Source organism: Capsicum annuum, chromosome 12 (genome assembly GCF_002878395.1).
Source record: "Capsicum annuum cultivar UCD-10X-F1 chromosome 12, UCD10Xv1.1, whole genome shotgun sequence".
In the NCBI taxonomy this organism is placed as follows: domain Eukaryota; kingdom Viridiplantae; phylum Streptophyta; class Magnoliopsida; order Solanales; family Solanaceae; genus Capsicum; species Capsicum annuum.
The window spans coordinates 87,004,659-87,012,326 of record NC_061122.1 but is presented as its reverse complement, the minus strand read 5'-3'; positions in this window follow the sequence as shown (position 1 = coordinate 87,012,326).

Here is a 7,668-nt window from a genome sequence, read left to right as displayed (position 1 = left end):
TAACATGACAGTGAAAGAGTATTCTCTTAAGTTTACTTAATTAGCCAGATATGCCCCTCATGTGGTTACAAACAGTAGGGATAAGATAAGTAAGTTTGTTTCTGGGGTGAATGATAGTGTAGTCAATGAGTGCAGGTCTGCGATGTTGATTAGTGACATGAACATAGCCAAGCTTATGACTCATGCTTAACAGATAGAAGAGCAAAATATTAAGATGAGAGAGAAGCAAAATAAGAGAGCAAAGACAGGTAGTTTAAACTTTGTTCAGCCTAAATCTAAAGGAGAAAACCATTCTCAGCTTCATTCCTGCTATGCCACAGTCGAATGCAAAAATAGAATAGTCCAGTTCTAGTTTTCAAATGAACTTGCCCTAGAGTGGAGGGGTAGTACTTCAGCTTTTAGAGGTCAACTTGTTTTCTACCTTCAGGCAAGGAAAATGATATCTAAAGAATGTGTCTAGCATCTTGTTTGAGTTAAGAAAACTAGTTCTGAAACTACCATTCTTGATTTAGTCCCAATCATTAATAAATATTCAGATGTCTTTCTCAAAGATCTTCTAGGAATTCCTCCCGAAAGAGAAATAGACTTTGACATTGATCTCCTTCCAGATACTCATCCTATATCTATTCTGCTATACAGAATAACACCAGCAGAACTCAGAGAACTGAAAGAATAGTTGAAGGATCTTTTAGATAAGGGATTTATTAGACCCAGTGTGTCCCCATGGGGTGCACCAGTCATATTCGTGCTCAAGAAAGATGGTTCTCTCAGAATGTGTATAGACTACCGTCAGCTTAATAAAGTCACGATCAAGAACAAGTATCCTCTTCCCAAAATCAATGACTTATTTGACCAACTTCAGGGTGACAACTATTTTTCTAAGATAGACCTCAGATCAGGCTATCATCAGCTCAGAGTCAGAGAATGTGACATTCTAAAAATAGCTTTCTGCTCTCGGTATGGTCACTTCAAATTCTTAGTTATGTTATTTGGTCTTACCAATGCCCCAGCCGCTTTCATAGACTTGATAAACCGGGTGTTTAAGCAGTACTTAGACATGTTCATCATAGTCTTCAAATATGACATCCTTGTTTATTCCCACAATGAGCGTGATCATGCAGACTATCTCAGAATAGTATTACAGACTCTCAGAAATCATCAGTTGTTCATCAAATTTAGTAAGTGTAAATTTTGCCTAAGGTCAGTAGCATTTCTTGGTCGTATCATTTTCGGTGATGGCATTAGAGTTGATCCTTAAAAGACCAAAGCAGTAAGAAACTGGACTCGCCCTATATCTCCATCAGATATTAGGATTTTCTTGGGTTTGACTGGATATTACAGACGGTTTGATGAGGAATTTTCTTTTATTGCATCCCCTATGTCCAGATTGAATCAGAAAAAAGTCAAGTTTCAGTGGTCAGATCCTTATGAGAAGAGTTTTCAAGAGTTAAAGACTTGGCTCACCTCAGCTCCAATTTTAGCTCTTCCAGATGGTCCAGATGGGTTCGTAGTTTATTGTGATGCATCCAGAGTAGGTTTGGGTTGTGTCTTCATGCGGCATAGTAAGTTCATAGCCTACGCATCCAGGCAACTTAAACCCCATAAGAAGAATTATCCTACTCATGAACTTGAGTTAGCAGCCATAGTTTTTGCCTTAAAGATTTGGAGGAATTATCTATACGGGGTTCATGTAGATGTTTTCACAGATCATAAGAGCCTTCAGTAGGTGTTTTCTCAGAAATATCTCAATCTTCATCAGAGAAGGTGGTTAGAGCTCTTAAAATATAATGACATGAGTGCCCTTTATCATCCAGGCAAGGCCAACATTATGGCCGACGCTCTCAATAGACTCTTTATGGGTAGTATTGCTCATGTTGAGGACAGTAAGAAGAAGCTAGCTCAGGAAGTCCATCAATTTTCCAGACTAGGCATTCATTTAGTCGATTCAGAGGAGGGTGACATATGGGTTTAGAGTAGTTCAAAATCATATCTAGTTTCTGAGGTGAAAGAAAAGCAAGATAGCGATCCCAATTTAGTCAAGTTGAAAGAGTCCCTCAAGGATTAGAAAGTAGAGGTTTTCTCCCAAGGGGAGATAATGTATTGCTTTGTCAGGGTAGTCTGTGTGTTCCAGGTATAGATGACTTAAGGCAATAAATTATTGTAGAAGCACATGGTGCGTGCTACTCTATTCATCCAGGGGCCACAAAGATGTACCACAACTTACAGGAAATCTATTAGTGGAGTAGGATAAAGAGAGATGTTGTAGAGTTTTTGGCTAAGTGCTCTACATATCAGTAGGTTAAGATAGAGCATCACAAGCCTAGTGGGTCCATGCAGGATTTTAGTATTCCTACTTAGAAGTGGGAATAAGTGAATATGGAATTTGTGATGGGTTTGCCTCGTACTCGTCACCAGCTTGATTCAGTTTGGGTTATTGTAGATAGAATAACCAAGCAAGCTCATTTTCTTTCATTCCATACCTCTTTCAACTGAGGATTATGCCAAACTCTACATCAAAGAGTTGGTCAGATTGCATGGTGTTTCGTTATCTATTATCCCAGACAGAAATACCCAATTTACCTCTCATTTTTGGAAAGCATTCCAAAATAGTCTTGGTACCAAAGTTTATCTCAGTGCAACCTTTTATCCTCAGACAGATGGTCAAGTAGAAAGGACCATTCAGACTTTAGAAGATATGCTAAGGGCGTGTGCATTCGATTTTAAGGGTAGTTGGGATAACCACTTGCCTTTGATTGAGTTTGCATACAATAACAACTTTCATTCCAGTATTCGGATGGATCTATTTAAAGCTTTCCATGGTAGGAGGTGCAGATATTCAATCGTTTGGTTTAAAATTAGTGATACCTCAGTCATAGGGCCTGACTTAGTATTTGATGCCTTAGAGAAAGTCTAGTTGATCAGAGAAAGACTCCAGGCTGCTTAGAGCTGATAGAAGTCTTATACAGATGTGCGCAGAATAGATCTCGAGTTCAAGATTAGTGATTATATCTATCTAAAGATCTCTCCCATGAAGGAAGTGAAGCGGTTCGACAAGAAGGGAAAGCTCAGTCTCTAATATGCCAGCCCCTTTAAAATTCTCAGTCATTTTAGTAAGGTAGCTTATGAGCTCGAGTTGCCTTCAAATATGGCCTCAGTTCATCCAGTCTTCCATGTCTCTTTGCTCAAAAGTGCATAGGTGGCCCAGTAGTTGTAGTGTCGGTAGAGGGCTTAGATATTCAGAACAACCTCTCTTATGAGGATATTCCAGTCAAAATTCCTGACTATCAGAATCACAGACTGAGGAACAAAGAAGTCCCTCTAGTCAAAGTTCTTTAGCGAAATCAGTTCGTTGAGAGAGCTACTTGGGAAGCAGAAGAAGATATGCGAACCAAGTACCCTTACCTCTTCTCTGCTAACTCAGATCTAGCTCAAGGTAACAGTTCTCCTTAAGATTTTCAGTTTTATATTTAGGTTTTAGTTACAAGCTTGGTATCCATTTCATGTTTAGAATTCTATTATAAACTTGGTATTAAATACCATTGCATATTCATTTATTCATTCATTCATGTATTAGTTCGGTCAAGTAATCATGCATCAGATATGCATTCTCATTGTGAGAAACTTAGCTCCTCAAAACAATCAGTCATGCATTCATGAATTAGTTACTCTTGCATCATATATGCATGTTCAGTATGATATATATTCAGTTTATCAGTAGTGTTAGTAATGGAGTCATGTTTCTGTCATTCATGTTCAGGATATGTTTCAGTCTACTATTTCTCCCTTCTCAGTCAATCTCATTCGAGGATGAATGTTTCCAAGGGGGAGATATTGTAATACCCCAAACTTTCTTTAAGTCAAATCTAGTCTCTAGAAGAGTTAGTGATGACTTCCTAAATTATTAATGTTCAAGCCAAATAGAATTTACCCAATTTCAAATTTTTATCATTTGAGAAATTGAATTAGCTTCCAACGATACCAATTTCATCCAAATTCACTATCGGAGTAGAAAGTTATGGACGTTTTATAGAGAGATGTTAGATCCGCCCAGGTACGACGGGCAGGTTGACAGACCATCGAGCTAGCGACAGACCATCGCCTAAACTATTGCAGCTAAGGTACTAAGTCAATCTTCTGGCTAAGGTGCGATAGATAGGTTGACAGACCGTCGAGCTGGCGACGGACCATCGCTACTATGGCAGTGAGTCCCTTTTCTGGTCTAAGTGCGATGGTCAGAATGACGGACCATCGAGACAGTAATGAACCATCGCATGAGCCATCACAGAGCCCGTTCAGCAATTTAAATCCATTTTTAAAAGGGTATTTAGGTCTTTTTCTACCCGTTTTAACCCCTAATTATATCAGACTAAGGCTCATAATTTCATTATCCATCTACAACATCAAATTAGGGTTTTCTCTAAAAGATAATCCCCAAGAACAAGATCCAAATGATTCTTCAAGAAACTAAGAGATTCCAAGTTCTTCAAGTCCAAGAACTTCAAGAAACTCATAACCCAGGTATGTCATGTGTTGATTCATGGGTCCCTTTCACCCATGAAGCTCAAGAGTCTCTTTTCAAAATCCAAGATTTGTGTATTTATGAATGTTCATGATTAAAATTATATTAAAATTCGTGTTCATGATGTTGTGGGGTTTTGATTCATGTTTGAAATTATATATTCCAATGATTAAACCTAGGATGTGGTGATTTGCATAATTATCATGATAAACCCTTAAATTTACACGTTGATTGATGTATCCATGATTATTAGATGTGTTGATGATTGTATAACCAAAGCATGCTCCCCATGTGTTCGATTAAATGCCTATGTGAAGGAAAAGTGTCATACTAGTAAGATAATATGAAATCCCCATTTATATACAAGTTTATGCATGTCCAGTGTTTGATAAAATGTCTTAGTCAATGAATTATGCATATATGTGTAGCCATTGTGGTGCTTTAGAACTTGCACTTCATGAAATCTCCAACTTATTGTATTATGGATTGTGATGTTGGTCGTGTATCCAACAAAGTCATGATTTGTTAGTTTCTTTCTATCGAGTCCTGGGGGTACTTGTACCTAAGAATTTAGCTGTGTGCCTAGAATCAGTGATATGTTTTCCAGATACTCTCAGTCAAGCCATGATCTATAGAATTCAGTCAGTCCCATGACTCAAGAAAACTCAGTAATCTCACTAGTATTCTATCAGTACTCAGTAAACTCAGTCCAATCGTTTCAGTATAACTAATTTAGTATCTAATCATATGGGAGTAGTGTTCAGCACCGAGCAAGCTCAAGGATGGGAACTGACCTGCGAGTAGAGGGTGTGATTCATAGAAGCAATCCTTGTGCTCCAGAATTACATAACCAGCGTAGGTTAAGACATCTAGCCTGTTAGCTGAGGGTTGATGAGGTGGATTAACCTGTTAGATGAGGGTCCCACCATTCTCCTTAGAGTTACCTGTTATATAAGGGTTACTCATATATTATCCTTACCAATGGCGCGATATTGATACCCTTCCAATTGGGGTTATAGATTGGCCCCCAACTTAGCTATATTGCATTATTTGGGGCATGTCGGTTAGATGACTACTTCCCACAGTTTCAGTTACAGATCAGGAATGTCAGATACAGTTATTCAGTCTCAGTAATAGAACTCAGATAGTTTTATAGAATTTAGGATTGTCAGATACAGTCAACTCAGAACAGAACGAAACTCAGCTAGTTTAATTAGAAACTAGACTGTCAGATACAGTCGCTCAGTATTAGTTTTTTTAGTTATACAATTATTAGTATCTCATGTTATCAGTACTCAGATTCAGTAATCATGTTATCACGAACTCAGTTATAGTTTTTATGTATTCATGTATGCATTCTCACATTTATGTTATCCAGCCAGTTAGTATAGTTGATGCATGTGAACCCTTTGCATTCAGCCTAACTCACATGCATACCAGTACATTCAATCGTACTGACTCATTTGCACTATAGTATTTTATACCATAGGTTCAGAAGCATGAGCTCCAGAGCATTAATAGCTTTCCAGTCTCAGCAGTCAGAGTTAGTAGTGAGTCCTCATCCTTCAAGGACATAACCATTAATTTATTATCTCATTAATTAATTTATTTCAGTAGTTGGAGTTAGGTAGGGACATGTCCCATCAACTCTTTGTTCAGACAGTTCAGTCAGTTAGAGGCTTTTCAGACTAGCATGTTCAGACAGTTATTTCAGTTGTTTTGGATATTTCATACCCCCTACCAATATTATGTTTTATTAGTTATGTTATAGTTTTGAACCTTATGGCCTTTCAGCCTTTATTTCCACATTTATGCAGTATATTATACAGTGTCCAGGTACAGATATCAGTCATGGGTTAGCTTGTGGTCCTTCGAGGTCATGAGCACTGTGTAGCGTTCTGGGTATCATATTTGGGGCATTACATATATCAAATTTTATACATTTTTTATACAATTATACCTATTCTGGGTTAGTTTAATGGGTGCCAAAGCACCATAATTTGCAACCTAGGTCTGCCCCTGCATTGAAATAACAGAAGATTAAATCATGACTTCAAGTTTTACAGTATTTAGAATCCTAGATGTAATGTTTATCTTGAATATAGTTGATTTTGATACTTCTTCAGTTTGTTTGGTCAATTAATGCACATTGTTTATTGAACTGGTCAGTGCAATCATGTTGGACTTAATTTTATTGCAATGATCAGGTTTAGTTGGTTTAAGATGAGGTCTTCAAATTTAGTAGGTCTTGTACTCAAGAATTCACTTTTCCATAGATGTCTAGTCACTTTGGGATCTTCTTAGAAATAGAATACACAGAGAGAAGAACAAACATAATGATTGCGAACAATGAGACTCCTACCGAGGCACCAAGGTATCTGCAGAACTTGCCATACGAACTGCAAACCTTTCCCTACCCCATATGAATGTTGCCTTTTAGTAGTATGTAATCACTAATGTTGTTATTCCAGTTACTGATGCCACTATGCCTTACAAAAGCTGCAAGTTTACATAAACATTACCCTAGTGAACAATGGTAGACCCAAGACTCAATCAATAAATGCTCTATAGTGGCAATGAACAATATTCTTTAGTACTCCTCGTCTATGTAAATTGTGACGAAGTCCATAATAGAATTTCATAATCTACTTTCTAAAACCCTTATCTGGTAATAGTGATAAAATAGAAGGTGCAACATACCTCTAGTGTAATACACACTACCCTTGTAGATAGCTAATCACATCTTTAATATTTGGTTGATGAATAAGGCGATAAAAAAAGTCATAGAGCTCATAGTATTATGCTTGTGTGTTTAAGGGGTAGATTGCAACTATTAGATTGCACTCTATTTTTGTTTATATTAGTATCGATTCAAGGTAATGAATTTTGGTTTCTCTTAACTAGAGTATTGCATTGATCATCACGGTTCTCTAGGTTGTGCAAATTCCAAACCTCATGGTAAAACAATTCATGTGCTGGTTTTTAGTGTGTTACAACTCTACAATTTTATGTTATGTTTCGGAAAAAAATTTCCCAACCAAACATTTCCAAGGATTATCCTTTTCATCAAGGTTTTCAGAGAAACCTCCTCATCACCTACATGTGGCTCCCTCTGTGTCTATCTACTTTTATTCATTGCTTCTTTGTAG